The following is an 18,383-nucleotide window of genomic DNA, read 5'->3' as shown; positions in this document are numbered from 1 at the left end:
CTGATCTGGGCTTGGGCCAGGGCCAGGTGTTTTCCCTGCTTCTATCCCATGAACATCCCACTGTTCATCAACGGGGCTCCCAACAAAAGCCCACCAGGGTCAGCTGTTGCCACCTCAAATTATTCACTCACTTGCTACCTGCAGCCCATCTGGGAACAAAAAACAACTCCTGTTTTGGGAAAAGGGCTGCAGTAAAAGCCAGGCAATGGGCACATGCTACACCTTCGTAGTCCCAAATTTAACACAGCCCTAAATCAGAATCATCAACCATTCTCTATCCCACACAGGAGCTTTCTTCTCCCAAGTCTCACCTAATAGAGCAAAGCTGTGACTGCTTGCCCCTGACCCATTTGCCAATAAACATCTGTTTCTTACAAATACCCGCACATGAACAGGTATTCAAAATTGTATCCTGCTTTTTTTGTCTTCACATTCCCCTACCCTTTCTGAATATTTTTTTATTTTCACATATGTTTTCCATTTATTCTAGCCCTTTATCCCCAACACATGCTCCGAGTCCCCAGTTTCCACATTCTTTTTTAACCCTTTAAACTGAAAGACTTTTCTAAGTGGGATCAAACATCTGGTGGGTGATCCTTATGCAGATTTCAGTACTTCTTTTGTTTCTCAGCGTGCCAACAGATCAGTTTGGATAGATAGTGAAGCCACTGAAAAGGAGTCTCTGTCTGTGGCACACAAAGTATTTCCAAGATCTATAAAGGAAAGGGTAAAAATTGATGAGGTCTATGTAGAAAAGCCCACCCTCCCCTTTTTTTTTTTTTGTTCTGTGTACTTTTAAAACTTTCATTTATGTAATACTCTTTCATGTACTGCATCCCATAGGATGCAAATAGATTCATGATTTAATAGATTATAATTTCCTTTTTGCTTTTACCCACTTTATACAAGAACAGCCAGCTCCGCTGATACAAAGTAAAATTTAAAGATTTCATTTTTCTCCAGAGACAAAAAGCTGACAATTACTCAAATTGCATTATATCAATTACTCAGGAAGGGTGCAGGAGATATTGATTCTGCTGCCTATACAGCACACTGTCTCAGATTAACTCAGTTGTCCCAAATACTGACCCATTTCTGCTTTTCCAGAGCTACTCAGTCCTCAGCAATGCTCCCGAGCTTCCTCTGCACTGATGGCGATGGTGACAGCGATTGAGAGTGGCAGGGCAGGGAGCAAAGGGCCTGTAGGTTATCTCTTACCAAAGCCAGGGAAAGTGCTTATGCTCCTTTTCTCCACTACCTGGGCTGTTCATTTAAGAAATGGAGATCTTCCCAAAGAAAACAAGCCTTTCTCTTTGGGTGTTTCAAGCCAGCTATTGAGAGAGGCAGTGCTATGTGTCCATATACTCATTTAGACTCAGACCATTCCCCAGCCATTATAAATGGCTAAGACTGGAGAGTGAAAATTTAGAGAAACATGCTATAAAAGCTAGCTAATCTATCGTTCTTCCAGTGGTTCATCTCTTTTAAATACTTCCTTCATGCTACTGACTCAAACTGCTTAGTTATGCTTATTTAAGTTTAGTTCTGGGTAACACTCTTATACTCTACAATTTTTATACAAAATAGAAACAATCCATCATAAAGAACACTTTTTCAGTCTAATTTTCAGCTTAGTTGACAGCAATCATATTTTTCAGTTATGTGCATGCATTTATACTCACTTGATTAGAGAGAAATTTTGTTTGAACAAAACACTTTGAACATTCAAACACTGCAGTCATAACATATTTCCTGTAAAAATGTGATAAATAAGATGCTAACCCACAAAATCCTAGGGCCATGCTACATTGAGAAATCACAATCCTGCAGACTCACAACAGCCCTCCCTGCATAGACTGACCCTTTGTTTTCAAAGCCCAACTTATATTAAACATGCACTGAACACACACACACATTCTCAGCCAAGGATGTATTTTGATGTGACAAAGTCACATAGTTTCACACTTTTGTGTTGAAAATGCCGTAGCCCAAGAAATAAAGCTGATGCTTCATCTCATGAGAGACAAGAAGTCTTTTATGACCACTTATAAATGGTTTGATGTTTTCCCTCAGACAACAAGCAGTCATTTACTGGTACATGAGATTTCCATGAAAAGAGTCTGAATGTCACCCACCGTGAATAACACATTTAACACATTTCAAGAACTTTCTGTTAACTCATAATCATGCCTGAAATACAAAAAAAGTGACATTTCACATATTTTAGGAAAACAACCATGCCTAACCCCCATGAAACTCGCAACCATGCATCAAACAACAAACATAACAAACATAGGTGGGACCACACTGCTGTGGGACAAATCTACTATCACCTACCCCTTCCCGGATTTCAAAGAAAAATCTCTGAATAACAATTATTTCCCATTAAAGACTAAATATTCAGCAGATTTCCGCTACAGACAAGAAAAAAATTCATCCTGATTAAATGAAAAATTACGTAAGTTGCAGCTTCACCTTCACTTGCTCCTTCTGGGAAGAGAGAGCAGAGCCGGACCCAAACCAGCCCTCTCCAGTTTTGGTGCAGCTCTCCAGCAGCCAGGCACAGCCCTGCCCAGCGAGGAGCGCCAAGGCAGAGGCGCAGGGGGAGGATGGGGATGGATAGGGAGGATGGGGATGGATGGGGATGGGTGCCACACCCTGCGCCCCCCCTCCCCGCGGCTCCTCCTCGAGGCTGAACCTGCCCACCGCAGCAGCGGGCTCCCATGGGATGAGCTCCTGATGCGCATCCGAGCAGCTCCTCCTCCTATGGGGAAGCCTTTGGGGAGAAAAGGCCATCAGCTGCACCACTAACAGAGGGATGCGACTGCAGGCAATTAGAGAGGGGAGAGGCCGGGGCTGCGCTGGTATTTTTAATGCTCCCCGATGTGTTTCGTGTTCCCTGCTGCAGCAAGCAGGTCTACAGCATGCCAGCAGCTCAAGGAGCCTTTGCGTTCATGCAGTGCCATAAGGAATAAAGTTCCAGCAGCTCCTACCCCAATGCAGTGCTCTCAGGCTTTCCTCTCCTCCCCTGATTGCCATGCAGCTCCCATCCTCACGCTAGAGCTGAAACTTTCCAACCCAAGGAGACCAGCATAGCAGTATTTGCCTATACTCTATTATGCATGTACACACTCAGAGGTGCAGCAAGAGCAGTGAATTTAACAACATCAGTGATGCAGCATGATCATCTTGACCTTTTAATACTCTCTGAAACGACTCTTCTTCACAGAATTAGAGAAAAAGCATACATTCAACTGCATCTGACCTTTACTGGTCCAAGCCTTATGTAGTTTGCTTATATTCTTATTTTTAATGGGATTTATTAATGCTTTCTTTATAACAAACCTTTCAGTTTTCTATGGACAGAGATAATTGCTGACAGCACCAAAAGTTAAACAAAAAGGTATCACAGCTCACCAGGCTGTAAAAGAACAGATACGCATGGGACACACCTAACTCGGAGCTTTTTTCCTTTTTTTTTTTTTTTCCTGGCAACCGGGCCTCTGACTTGCAATCATTTTGACAGAAAAACATTGTAAGTAGTTTCCCTTCAACTTCGAAGCAACGTGCGTGTTCAGTGGAGGAAAACAGTTTCTGCCTCAAACAGGGACACACGCCGGAGAACCGCGGTGAGAGTAACAACCGCCTTGACCCAGCGCTTTCCTCCTCCAGCACAGCCCCAAGAGAAATTAAATCAAGAGAGCACAAGGCCAGACAGGGATGATTTGCTCTTGCGATTTCCACACGAGTGCAAGTTTTTATGCTTCTCGCTATATGTGATGAAGTTTCGCCTTTGAATGAAAAATGGGACAACCGAAAAAGACAAAATCCTTTTCCGCCGACCCGCCCCGGTCCCTCTGTGGCAGCCCAAGGGCGCGGGGCCGCACCCAGGATGCGGGAGCACCGACGGACCCGCTCAGCCCCCGCGCTGGTCGCACCCGCGGCTTCTCCATTGCCCTTTCCCCACACACCTGGCCGAGCACCGACACTTCCACGCCGCGCTCCGCGGGGCCAGGAGGAGGGATGGGGAACAGTGAGGGGTTCCAGCGTCTGAGCCGCGCTCCCGAGCACCTGGGGCAGGGAGGCGCGATGGCTCCAGCGCGGGGCGGAGCGGAGCGGGGCAGCACAGCCCGGCCCGGCCCGGCGGGGCCCCTCGCTGCCGGCCAGGCGGGGGCCGGCGCGGTGCTGCCACTGCAGCGGTCCGGGGCTGCGATGTGCTCCGTGCATAACCACACCCACCGCATTGCAGAAGCCACGGCCCGGGGCGGGGGGGTACGGGGTAACCCCCCCATGGCGAGTAGCGCAGCCGGGCCCCCGCACCGCCCAGGTGTGGCGTCCCCCAGGTGAGCGGGGCACGGCCCATGGGGGGCTCGGGGTGCGCCCCACCACGCCACACGCCTCGCCCGCCCCCCTCCGCCGCCTACAGAAGTTTCCCACAGAAATGCGTATCGTCCTAAAAAAACTGAAATTGCGCTCGCCCCCCCACCGCCCGCCGCCCAGCAGAGCTGCGGCGGGAGCAGCCGAGCCTGTGTGTGTCCCCGCAGAGCGGGGAGGGCGGCGGGGGCTCTGCGGGGACACCGCTCGCTGCCTGCCCCGCTCCCCCAGGCAGCCTGGCCGCACGCACACGCCGCCCCCCAACTTAAAAATGGCTCCTAAGAATGATGTAGATATATATACACATATATATTTTTATATGTCTATATATACACACACACATATAGAATTAAATGCGTATCTATTACAAAAAGGGGGAGATGCGACCTGCCCCCGCCCCCCGGGCATACCCTGGGCTCCCCGCGGCGGGAGCGCACCGCAGGCGGAGCGGCGCGGAGCTTCCTCGGGCACGGAGCGGAGCGCGGCGGCGGCGGGCGCGGGGCTGCTCCCGGCGCGGCGGCGGCGGCGGCCACGCGTCAGCAGCGGCAGCGCAGCCCGGCTCTGCCCAGAGCGAGCCTCCGCCGCTCCCCAGCAAATCAGGGCTGCCGAGGCTCCTCCGGCGAGAGGGAGGGAAAAAGGAAAGGGGAAAAAAAAAAAAAAAAAAAAAAAAGGAAAAAAAAAATGAACTGTACGCAGGGGAGAGCGGCAAAAGCCGGATGGCAGCAGGTTTGTGGAGGCAGACTTCCCGCCTGCCCTCCTCCCCGGGCCACCGCAGGCTGCTCCCCGGGCACGGCATAGAGCCACCCCGCCAGCACAGGGATCCCCACCTGCGTCCGGAGGGATTCGGCCGGTTTTTGGCCCAGCTAAATGAATCCGTGTATTTAGGGAGATGAGTATAGCTGCAGCAGTTTCAGGCAAACCCCTGCGATTGAGAAGCTCCCTGTCAACTTAAAAGCAGCAAGCTGTGAGCTGGCAAGGTCTGGCTTTGAGTAACATGTGGAAGTTTTGATGGGGGGCCTTTTCAATTTTAATTTTCAGTGACAAACTACATGTTCTTAAAATATGAACCGTATTTCCCTCAAGAAGACTGCCAAAATGTAAAAAAAAAAATATATATATATAAGTCCTGTTGCACATCAGCTCCTGATCCAAAAGGGATAATGTAAAACCAAAGATGACTTTGAAGTTTGTACTTCAGTACAGTCAAGTTGGTACTCCAGTACAGACCACAACATGCCACATGTCAGAAAGCATCAAAAAATTTGTAGTGCATACAAAAGCAGTTTGGGAGGGGATTAATCTGACTTGCACCATTCCAAGTGTGGTAAATATATAAATATCTCCTCTTAGAGCACAAAACTGACTTCTCCCTTCTACACACACAGGAGTGGCTGTTGGGTTTGAGACTGCTGCATCACCATGCTCAGAGGCACTGCTCATTTGCTTCTCTGGGGGACAAGAAGCAGCTGAGCTTGCTCTTTTCTCGAGGAGGAATTGACCACAGGAAGGGCAGTGATGGCTTGGCTGCAGAGAGTGACAGATGAACACGGTCTGATGCTGTACCTTCAATCCTGGTACAGCAAAGTGGATAAATGAGGTTTATTCTCTCTTTAGATAGAGCACTTACAGAGCTCCCGAAACTTATGAGACCCAAATCATACTCAGGCTCTGACATGAAGCAAGGGGAGAGGGAGGGGCAGGGAACAGCTCTTTTAATTAGCAGCATCTCTGGGGGATTTAAGAAGAGAAGGAGGTTTTAACAGTAGGCAGAAGCATACCATTTCTCAGATCTGCAAAACTGTGCTGTTCTGTATTTCACATGGAACTGCAGCCAGCCACACACCGCCCTCTTCACCTGCTATGCAAGAGTGCCTGGCACACTGTAATGTGCCTGAGAAGGAAAGAGAATTCAAAAGGAAAATGCATGCCATCAACTAAGGGAGGGCATACCTCTGGTCATGCAGTTGAAATAACAAGACTTGTATACTCTTTTCCACCAGGAGCTCTGGAAGCCATCACAAATCACACGGGAATGGTCTTGACAGCTAAGATGCACATTAGAGTTAACAAGGTTTGATTTGAAAAAAAACCAAAACAAAACAAGAGGAAAGTAAGAAAAGGACTGACTTGCTCTGAATCAAATTGAGTCTCTAAAGCAAACTAGGAGACTTCAGAAATATTTGTGAAAAATCAGCAAGAATTTACCAGCTCGATCTTTGGCAGCTCTTGCACTGCCCATTAGAGAGGAAGGTGTTGACATCACTTTTATGCAGACACATCACAGGAGTTATTAGTGCTCCCCAGCCACCCATGTCGTCCTTGAGCAGTACTGCCGGCAGATTTGCCCCACAGTTACACTATTCTCTGTGATCCCTTTTGTGGATATTCTGCATACATAATGGCATCTTTCATCTGAGGCTCTAGAAGGCTTCCAGCACATTGACTTAACCTCAAAGCATCAAGTGGTATTAACAGGCTGCTCCTCCAAACAAGAAATCTTTGCAACAGATTAAAGGCAGCTGGTACCTCTGGGCTACCAATATGGGCTTAAGTTTCAGAGCTCTCAACAAAGGATTTTTTTTTTCATTTTCAAATGTTAATTTCTAATTTCAAAGTGGATTTGTTGCCCCACTTGTCATGACTTTTGTCAGAAGGAAGCTCCAAGGAAGTTTAGGTTTCCATGAATCAGCATTTTAAATTTTTCTTAATGTTTTTTTCACTAATTTATAGCAAGCCTGAATCCATACTTTCCTTACACAGGTGGGAAATGTGAAAAATCCCTCTGCACTTCACTGGAATTAACACAGTGTCCATTTACAGAAAAGGAAGACACCAGACTACAGGTCCAGGTAGCACGAGAAGAGACTGATCTCTTGCCTAGCATGAGAAGAGACTGATCTCCTGCCTTGCTATGGGACAATATTTTTATTTTTGCTACTTTCTTTTCTTTCTGGAGGTAGTGCTTCAGACCTAGATGTCAGGAGCAAATGGTTCCATTTGAGTTCCATTCATCTCAGCTCCCAACACATCAGGCTTGGTGCAGCCCAAGGCAGTCCCTTCTCACCTCCACATAAGGCCCTGCAGGCAGCAAGTCACACAGCCCTTGCTGCCTGCCCTGGAGGAGTCTTTAACTCCTACATCCTGCTTATTTAAAAACAGCACCAGGTTGGGTGAGATGCATGTGGGATGCCACACACTGGCACTTGCTCTGAACACACGGCCTTTGAACCCCCACACCCTGCTGCTCTCGACATGAGCTCCCTGTGTCCCACCACCCACACACCATCTCCCCTCCATTTCAGTGACTGCAGAACACCTCTCCCAGCTGCTCCTGTTACACCAGTCCCTTTCCTCTTCTCATACCCAGTTTGGCCCATTCTCCCCCTCTCTCTATTAGCACGATACCTATTGGTCAGGGATTTCCCAAACATCTTCCACCTCAGCCCTTAAAAGAGGCATCTCTTCATTTTCCCTCTAAAGCAGTTTCCTTCCCCTCATACCATATATCTTCCCCACATTTTCTCCATTTCCTGTATTGACATGGCAGGACCCAACTATATGAGCAAGAGCCAGAGTTGCTCAGGAGAATCACCCACAGCTGGGGAAGGGGGTAAAAGAGGTGGAAAGTTCTGCCTTCCATTCTCTTCTCTACCCATACACCCCTTTTGCCCTTCCAGTTTCTCAGCTTTGGTGAACACTTGCAACTATGCTTGGGAAAGCCCTTCAAAGGGAGGAAGAAAAAGCCATGGAAGAATAATAGCAAACACGAAGCAGGTAAATTAGAGGTGAGGAAGGAAAAGTTGCCAACACACACCCCCACACACCCCTTCCCCATGGGGTTCCACTCAGAGGAAAACAGTGGTAAGGAAAACAGGCCTGTGCAAAGCATTTGGCCACTACAAGGACTTTTTTTTATAGGGGAGAGGAATGGGGAGACACATGGTCTCTGCCAGGAAAAGATGAATAGGCAACCCTGGAAGAACAGGGACAAGGATTATTGCCCAGCTCTGGGAACTGATGCCTAAAACATTCTTGTGATTCCCTAATTGATTGGACATGGCATTCAAAATAGCACATAACAGAAAAGCAAGACACAAAAATGCTATCAAACTCAGCAAAAAGCCGTCTTAAGTCCAGCCAACGATGAATTAGCTGGGCACAGCACTTTGAGAAATGGCAAGTACTATAAAAGTACTAGCATTAATACAGCATTATTAAGAAGATACTTCTTAGCAGACAGGAGCTTGGCACTATCTGTCTAGACGGGCAGATGGGTTTGGAGTCAAACTGATTTTTTTTTCTTTTTTTTTTATTATTACCGTATCCACTTCCATTTATTAAAAGCAAACCATTCTGGCCATGACTCATGCAGCTTAACTTTCTGCATGGCAATGAAACAAAATTCTCATAATTAAGAATGATCACTGTGAACAGATGAAGGTAAGATTTATAAATCAAACCAAATTTTCTATTTCTGTCTTCACTCACTACAAACATAATGCCCACTAATTGGCCAATATTACCATTGCCTTAAAATATGTCAGTAGTAAACCTGTAGATGAGCTATCCTTAAGCAGAACTCAGTGACACAGCAGGTTAGATTTATTCTTGACGCTGGTTTACTGACCTCAGAGAAGAGATTTATTTGGTCTGTTGTCTGTAACTCTCTGCCAGTCACTGCCAAATCCACCCCATTTTAAGACTACTAAAGGAACAATAAGTAAATTTGGCCCCAGCGCTGTGCAACTGAAATCCTGCCCGTAGAAGATTTACTGCAATTAATTCAGCACCGCCCTTTGCCACTTTCATATCTGTGGCCACTTTCTGACTGAAAGCATTAACTGGATTATCAAGGATTACCTCCTGCTGCAGTTCTCCAGCCCCCATTATGAACCAAAGGTAGTCACATTTTATGGATACATAAATGTGATGCTTTGGGATGTACCTGAGCCTGTGACCAAAACGTACGAGGGTTATCTTTCAGAGAGAATAATAAACTGAAGCTTTGAATCACAGTTGAGGTTTTAATTTTTGATTTAGTTTGTTTATTCATAGTCATTAATAAGGTTTAACGGTAGTTTGATTTAATATACGCTGACTACAGGAAACCAACAGCACAATATGCAGTCAGTACAAATTTATTTTCATTTCATTAGTGTTCCTGAACAGCCCAACAATAAGGGAGGGGAGGACAACTTTCATTTTCCAGTAGCAACTCTAAGACCACAAACTTGCCAGATGGCAACCATCTCTATGGAGGTCACCACAGACTATTTTCCTTTACTAGGTTGCTTCCTTCATTCTTTTCCATACCATTAAACCTGGTCTTGCATTTTAGTCATAAAACTATTTTTAGCTCTTCTATGTCTTTTCATCTAATTCAGAGAAAGATTTAAGGTGAAGTTTATGTAAGCATAAGCTACAGTCTCACTGAGTTAAAGAAGAATCAATTCTCCTATTTATGGACTACTATCAGAAATAGACATGCCATCCTGAATCATAACTGCCTTCTACAAATCCCATGAGGAAGATGTCTCTTCCTCATGACATCTATAATAAAATGGCTTGCAGTGGCCAGGTTAATAGGCATAGCCCCCAACTGCTTTCATATCATTTGTCTTCGTTAGATGCAAGATTTACCAGGGAGGGAAGGCACTTTAATGAGTGTTTGCATAGCGCCCAACACAGTTCAGCTCTCATCCTAATTAAGGTTAAAAGCAATTAAGGGAAGCAGTAGTAGGTTCTTGTTTAAAATACAATGAATGTTTATGTTTATCAGCATACTAAAATGTTATTGGGAAAGGATAAGAAGGCCTGCTCAAAACAGAACACATTTATCCTTTATCTGTGTTGTCTTATAGGCTAAGATGTCCCAGGTTGCTTTCTTCAATGGTTGAAGGATTCCTTTAGGCTCAAGGATTCCTTACAATTGAAACATTTCTGGCCTGGCATGTCTAAACAAGAACTTTAGGTTCACTATCTTTCCTGTTGAGCTATCCCTCTTCATTTTTAATCTCCCAGAGTGACAGAAGAGTAGAAAAACCCAGATTGGACAACAATAAGTAAACTCTCAGAAAGGAGAAAGGCTGGTGTTTCTAATCTATCAAATATACTTTTTGAAGAAAACAACAACAACAAGCAAAACCCCAATTTATGCACTGTAATTTCTCTGTCTCTAATTAGAAAAGTGCACAGTTGTTCCCAGTATGCTTCCTCATCTTGCTCTTATATCTTTCCTTGCACAAAACTTTACAGCAGAAGTGGCTGCTCTTCACAAAACAAGGACCTGGGGCTGTGCCCGGTGGCTCAAAGCCCACCAAGCCAGATGTCACCAGTGTTCCTCACAGCCTGTCCCTGGCCCAGTTTGCCACATTCTCCCAGTTAGACATCTGCAATACCAACAGAAGAAACCTCTTTATTAATCCCACAGTTTCTCAGTTGCTCCTTCCCACCTCCATCTCCTGCCCCTTTCACTAAGCCACTACAAATATTTATTAAGTCTGTGGGAAGAAGCAGGCAAACCCTTTCAAGTTAGAAAATAGAGGAGAAACAATAAATCTGATCAATTCCTCACTGTGATTTCCTGTGAGAGCTCATCAATACGAGACTGAGGAGTGGGTGGTGTGGTGTGACATGAGCAGTGAGAATGACAGCAATATCACACCACTGCCTCTGTCAGGAGCTATGCCAGCTTGTGCTGGCATCAGATGATGATGTTGGGCATCAGCCTTTACTTATGTGAGCAACTGATCAAAATTATTCCCCTATCCTTCAGCCCCCACCTGAGTGGGGTTCACAGAGGCTGGACCAGCACCAGCAAACAGCCTCTGCACATAGCCAGGAGCTCCTCCACATGACATTCATAGCTGCTCAGACGCTTTCAAAATGCATTAAAACATCATCTGATCCAGATTACAGTTTAAGTCTCACATTCAATTCATGGGATCCTGCCAGTTAAAATTAAGGTAGTGAAGAGACATTCATCCCTTCCTTCTGCTTCAACAGCTTACTCCCCCTGCAAGTCGCTCTCACTATCAGTACTCATGGGGAAAAAAATCAGAAGTTACTCACTGATCCAGGATTTTTGTGGTTTTTCCTCAGCAAATACAGTGGCATACCTTAAAGTTATATGCCTTGTGTGCACCCAGCAAATTGTATATCATGATAGAAAGTAGCAGAGGGTCACACCCCACTGTCTTCTTTCTAATTGAAATGCAGCCAATTGCTAACTTGACACAGGCCTGCAAACCAGCCCCCTGATATCTGCCTTGCGATCTCCGAAGGGTAAATCCTCTTAATAGCATGAAAATGACACTGGTACAACTGGGGGGGTGGGGAAAGGCAACACCATAACAAAACATCATCATCAACTCACAGCTTTAAACCAAACAAATTTCACTCACCCAAATGACAAATGGTATGTGTCTGTCCCCTAGGCACCAAAAAATAGCCAGGAAGGCATCTCAGCCTCTCACCTTCTGAAAATCTTTTTTAAACATTTCAAATAAAGAGTATCATGAACAGCCTCTCACAGTGCAAATGTTTAATTTATCACACATCCCTCGAAACAATAATTTTAGGACTGGGTTTACTTGGTCACCACCAGGCTCTGCTCCCAGTCAGCCTGTGTGCAAACATCTGTCCAGCTGCTCCCACAGAAACGCACACACAGCCCAAAGTTGCCAAGCAACATCCTCGATGCCTTAAGCATCAGGCCAGCTCGCCTGCTTTAAAAAAGTTTCTTGAAAAAATAGGCTGATAGGAATGCACAAGCTTACATAAGGAACCTGCATTTAGAAGAAGAGATGCTCTGCTACTTTCCCAGTAAATTAATTTTTGGGTGCACATTTTTTTTTGGTAGAAAAGTAAATGTCTTAATTCCTGTCCTGTCATCACATTCAAGAAAAAGAAAAGAAAAAGGCAAACAATTTGTGTGCAGAAGTTTCTAAGGTTTCTAAAATAAAATCTGAACAAATATTCAGGTTGAAAAATCTATTTCCTGGGCAAAACCACACAAAGCACACACTGCCTTTCCATTCCTTACCCAAACCCAGCCTTAAGCAAGCATCCCTTCAGTGTACCTGAGGGCTGACACAGAACCACTGGTGACAGTTAAAGTCAAGCACATCAGTGGTTTCAAATGCATAAACATAAAATAATGTATTTACAAAGGGTCTGTGAACCAAAGAGTTCCAGGCTACAGTCTTCTCCACATTTGAACTAATTTTGCTCAAACTTTAGTCAAATTATTTCCAAGGCCCTCTTTAACACACCAATCAGAGTAGCCTAGCACTCACCCTTTCCAGGGTTTTAGTGTAGCTCCTCTCTCAAAACAAAGTAACAGAAAAAGTGGAAATCTCTTGGAATCTCTGTTTCAAGACAAAATCACGTCAATAGTGTCAGGGCTTACACACAGGACTGGTCCTCAGATTGCCAACTTCCCTGCTCTACCCTGATGGCATCATGGTGATGGGTTGCATCACCCTGCACTTGGGTATCCTGACCCATCTGCTAAGGACAAATTTGCAATTGCCATTGCACCTGTTACCATGCACCATGAACAGTCCCTTCTCAACCAAAGTAACAAGACCTTGCTGATGCTTGAGGTGCCAGACAAGGGCAATAAGGCTGGAAAAGGAGTATTTTCAGTTTAAGACACTGTTTTCTCCTGACAAGACACGCAGTGTAAGACATAATGAAACCTACAAATATTTTCTCAAAGGAAAAACACAGTGACATTGACACCAAGTATTACATTTACACAATATGTAGTGCCCAGCTGTTGCCTTTACAACTGCAAGAAAATTCTATAACTCAATTAGTTTGGAATTAAATGTCCCATACTCCTCCAATTCTGACTTTGCTATTAAGTCCATTCCTGGAGGTTTGGGCCATTTTACTGCTCTTTGTACAGCAGCTAATCTATAGTCTAAGAGTTATTTTTATAGACGAAAATAACAGAAGAACAGCAGAAGAAAGAAGTTACAAAGAAACACAAGCAAGCCAGATAAATGAACTCATAAAACAGCCTTCAGAGGGTTCAGACGACTTCAATGAGTTGCTCTCATATCTTCCTTTCACATTTTGGGGAGAAAAATTGGAAAGATGAAAATGAAATATGGGAAAGGTTGTGTTCGTAAGGTTTTATTACTGCTCCTAGTCCTCTAGACTCCATGCTTGCCCCAGCAAGCTCAGTGCTCTGAGTACCCCTCTGGATCTTTCTGCAAGGCAGGCAGGAGCATATGCCCTGGCAGCGTGTGAGCTGACAGGCAGCACTGCTCACGCTGACTGTCTATCACCACACACACTGTGATTAATCTAACAGGATCCTTGCCCACTAGGGCTCACACCCAAACAAAACCTGTCCCCTAGAGAGAGAGGCAAGCTTTGCTCCTCTGGACCATCCATTCTAGACCACCATGGCTTCACCACCAGCACTGCTTGTCTCTATTTGTCACAGCACTGCACAGGATGGATTGGAATGCTCAGCATCAAAGATGCTGCGGCAGTGTCTCGTGGCGCAGAGCCGCCCTGTCTCTCCCTGCGCCAGCCACCCTCTGCTTTGCATTAAGCAATACAAAGTCTTGCTTTATTTTCTTTTGTGGGGGATTCTGCCACGCTATGAAGGAACCTGAAAGTGATTATACAGAGGAATGATGAAACATGAGCTCTTGTTCTCATGTTCCACCCAGACAAAAAAGGCAGGAGATAGAGTGACTTATTCTTGGAGAACTCAGCCTTGAGTACCCACCACAATGGTGGTGACGCATTTCTTAGGGTGCAAGAGTGCCAAGCCCCTTTTGTACAGTACTCTGAAATCATCTTCAAAAAGAAAGTGTTCTCATGTCACCAGTGAATTCCTCACTGGTAGGTTTTTGGTTTGTTTTCCTTTTCCCTGTTTTTAATGAGTAGCAAATAATAATGATAAGAACAACAATAATAATAACTTTAAACTTTTAATCAGCAGCTCTTGGAATAACATGACAAAAGGTCTAGCCTTCGAGAGAAATAAGTTTTCTATACTCCACAACAGCCATGAAATCAAATACTCTGACGTATGTCAGCTATAATGATTAAGGTAAGGACTTCTGAAGTTAAACTTACCAATGATGAATTTACAAAGTAAAGCAAAGCAAAGTTTCGTTTTTCTGTAATTGACTGTGATCTTGAAATGCATGTGAATTACAAGGTCTGTTGCAAAAGCTGCATCATCAATGTGGATATTTTATTCATTTACCTTCTTCAAAGCCTCTTTAAAGCTAAAATTATGTTCCCTATTATTTATCAATTTTATTTCAGCTTATCAAACAAAATTTTCACTTTGCAACTTCCCAGACATCCCATTATGTGATGTGTCTAAAGTTGGTATAGAATTCATCAGTCGATGAACGCAGCAACGCAACGCTCACCAGGCAATTACAGCATCTGAGAGACTCGCCATAAAGCAGCAGTTACAATGCATCATGTACATGCAAACTGAGCCATTATGGTAAGATAATGTAGCATGTTACATCTTAATTTCTTATCTTTGTTAATACCCTCAGCTTCTCTACCAGCTGCTCTTAACCACTTGTTACCTCTTTCAGTACCTGAAACCTATAAAACACTTGCCCTGTGTAAGGAAAAGTTCAGGTTTTTTTGCTTGCTTCCAGGAGAAAAATAAAGTGATGAAGAATAGAGACATTTTTGAAATGCCAACAGCATTACTAAGTTAAATAATAAGGAATATTTTGGGTAGGATTTACTTAGCCCACAGAAAGCAGTTATAGCTACACTTAGGCATTCGCAAATATTTGAGAGGTTTTCATATGGGGAGCAACCATGCACAGAGATGTCACATTTGAACCCCTGCACCCAAGCTCAGGGGCGCTGGAGAGGTGAGGAACACTGTCAGTGATCTGGGTACCTGAGCAGGACTCCAGAGGATACCAGGATCACACTGCAGGAAGACTTTGTCTTAATTATTGATATGATCAACCTGGTTTGTTATGAAAGACCAACAGTGAATCTGACCTGAGAAATCTAGGTTCTGTGGAATAGATGAGTTGTAAAATACTAACAAATAGGGCAGACTAAAACCAGCCTGAAATTTTTACCAGGGAAAGCATTTTGAAAACAATGTATCAATAATGGAATTTTCAACTGTATTGTATATTCTCTTTCAATAATTTCCAATGTTCCTATATTTGTTTCTACACTGGGTTCTCTTTATACATATATATTTAGGGAAATAAAAATATATCAGGTCTCTCTGATAATTTCAATTCTCTCTTCTTCCTCCCACCCACATCTCTACATCTCTACTTTGCTTAAACCTCATGGTTTCAAAGAGTAGTAAAGAAACTCGTGGAGGGGAAGCTGAGTATTGTAACAGCTACTCAAATGAGAAAATTAAACATAGGAAGGAGAGGTGGTATGAATCATGCTGAGTCATGTGACATTTCTTAAATCCCAACAATGAAAAGTTTTAAAAATTTTTTAGTTAATAACAGCATTGTATATCTCAGATTCCTTAGTGGACAGACAATATTTGTCTGTCTTATTTGACAATAAGCCTGCTTTTACCCAGGCTTCTTATACCTCTATAGACTATAATTTTCCTTACTTTTTGTAGTCTTCATTATACTCTGATAAAATTTACTTTCTAGCATAGAAGAAATTCAAACTAATCATGGCTGTGCTAATGAGAAAAAGAAATCAAGTCATTTTGTCCAAGTGTTCACTATATGCACTGAGAATGCATCCCCTAATAGGTTCTAACACCTATTATGTTCTCTAGTAAGTGATTTTATGAAGTGGTATCCCCAAGTTAAGCCATAGAAGGATATTAAGAAAAAAAATCTTAACTGAAAAAGATAACAAGCACTGGAACAGGCTGTGGAATCTCCATCCCTGTAAGTGTTAAAAAACCCCATGTAGATGTGGGACTTATGGACATGGTTTAGTGGTGGATCGGGCAAAGCTGGGTCCATTGGTTGGACCCAATGGTCTTAGAGGTGTTTTCCAATCTTAATGATTCTATGATTTTCCAGACCATAATCAGAGCTAGCAGTTTGTTTAAACAAACAGGTTTCAAATCAGATTTGAACGCTGCCCTGACTCTGAGCACGTTGGTGAGAGGAAAGGAGGGGTCAGACAGAAGCAGCCCTGCTTCCTCCGTACCATTTCCTAACGCACACTCTGCTCTCTGGCAGCAGCAGCCAATAATTATATCGGATTTCACAAGAGGGCTTCTCTGCCTGAACAGTTGGGCTGTTTATAAAACTAGGAATTACAGCAGCATTATAAACCACACAAATAAGCCTCCTCTCTGCTTGTTTGCACGTGGGTTACCCATAGGCAATACTGACAGGCCTTATCTCAACACATTCTTTTCCATCCAAGCCACTGAGAAACAACAGAGACTTTCTAAACCTGTTTGAAAATCGTATCACTCACTCAAGGAGAGCCTTAAGCAGACCATCAGGAGTACAGCACAGGTGGAAAAAACCATAAAGTCTGTTCTATCCACAGTAGCTTTACATAAGCAAACATGCTACTCCTCCCTGCAACAAAGAGGTCTAATCTCAACAGTTCAGTAGGTGAAGCCCTCACCATTGAAAAGGACAGTAAAACTCATCAGTTTAATGATGAAAGGCTGTCCCTGCCCTGTGCAGCCAAGCCCAACAAAACCAACAGAAATATACTGTCAGAGAGAGACAATGCATTGTCTGACTGCTCTGTTTTGCAAATTAGACAAAGACTATTTTAATAGCTGTACAGTTTTGACTCAATTCCTTTATTTGCATTTCATCCAAGAGCAGCAATTCCATATTTGTGGACAATTTTTTCAAATACCTTTTTTCTAAATAAATGAAAAGAGTACATTCAAGAGAAACAGCTAAATTATGCTCAGCAATGAACTAATTATTACAAAATACACACTCATCCCAAAGGAATTCTAACTTATTATTTCAGCCCATTTGATAATTCAATTCAAATGCAGAAAATATTTGAAAATGACACAAACACACTAGCACATAAAAAGACAGCAACTGTGTTTAATATGGACGGTTAGTGCAATTACAGTAATTTCTCATCCAAGTTAGGTGTGCAGTTGATTATGTTGATTATTAGGTGTGCATCCCTCAGCATCAGACCCAACAGACCCCCCCAGTGCAGCACATGAAGGTCAGCTGCTCCTAATGCCGGAAATTTAGTGAAGCAGCTCGGTTTGTTATTGCATTGGAACTGCCTTTAGCCAGGCCAGCTCACAGCTAAATGGCAGACAGAACAAGCAAATTCAATTAAAGTAGCTCTGAGGCAAAAAGGAGATGAGTGTATTAGGAAACTATAAATGGGAATTTAAATGGATGCTGCAAGAGCACGACCAGCCCACATCACAACCCCGTCTTTCCCTCTTTCATGCCCATGTTTTTCTCTAACAATGATGAATATTTTTAAATAGGTTGCTCCATTTCACAACTTTATCTTATCTTGGCATGCAATGAGCAGACACAGAAGAGCTGGGTTTTCATCAATCCTAACACACCAATCCTTCCCTGTTGAGGAGAACTTTCAAAGCACCACTTTCCCAACTTATTTTTTGTCCCCCTCCACAGAGAGAAGGCACACAGAGCATCCTTTTGGCACGATGTCAGGCTGAGCACAGGCAGGGCATGAGCTGCCATCAGCCTCTGAGTGAAGAGAAGAGTAGGGCACAGCCCCCACAGCTCCAGGGCTGCTCTGCCAGCAACTTCAGAAATTAGCCTGAAAGTTATTCAGGCCAGCAGAAACATTGCTAATATTCACAGATTCACGCAGATGGGCACAGAATTTTTTTTTCCTTCCTTCAAATCATTGCAAGACACTGCTCCACATGTGGTCAAGGGTAGTATAATATTTTCTTGGGCTCACAGCTCAGGGTGGGAGTAGTTAGGGGCCTATTCTCTGGAGCTGGTTTTAATCTGAAGAGTTCTAGAGACGAACATCACCCATGAACTGTGCAGCCTCCCCAAGAGCCTTGTCTT

The 18,383-nt window shown here is 43.9% G+C and overlaps 1 protein-coding gene across 23 annotated transcripts in view; it reads right to left on the bottom strand.

Annotated features, from left to right (window-relative positions):
- EPB41L3 (erythrocyte membrane protein band 4.1 like 3) overlaps positions 1-4,940 on the bottom strand; it is a 96,680-nt gene extending 91,740 nt beyond the window's left edge. For 15 of the 23 annotated variants that reach the window (XM_064705891.1, XM_064705892.1, XM_064705899.1 and 12 more), the window contains exon 1: positions 4,785-4,939. The gene's annotated coding sequence lies outside the window, so the exon portion shown is untranslated. Of the gene's footprint in view, positions 1-2,475; positions 2,628-3,971; positions 4,178-4,784 lie in introns of those variants that run through there. The other 8 variants (XM_064705905.1, XM_064705908.1, XM_064705907.1 and 5 more) reach the window with 4 other exon arrangements.
- Between the last annotated feature and the right edge of the window lie 13,443 nt (positions 4,941-18,383).

Source organism: Zonotrichia leucophrys, chromosome 2, assembly GCF_028769735.1.
Source record: "Zonotrichia leucophrys gambelii isolate GWCS_2022_RI chromosome 2, RI_Zleu_2.0, whole genome shotgun sequence".
NCBI classification, from domain to species: domain Eukaryota; kingdom Metazoa; phylum Chordata; class Aves; order Passeriformes; family Passerellidae; genus Zonotrichia; species Zonotrichia leucophrys.
This window is presented reverse-complemented; position numbering and strand designations above follow the sequence as displayed.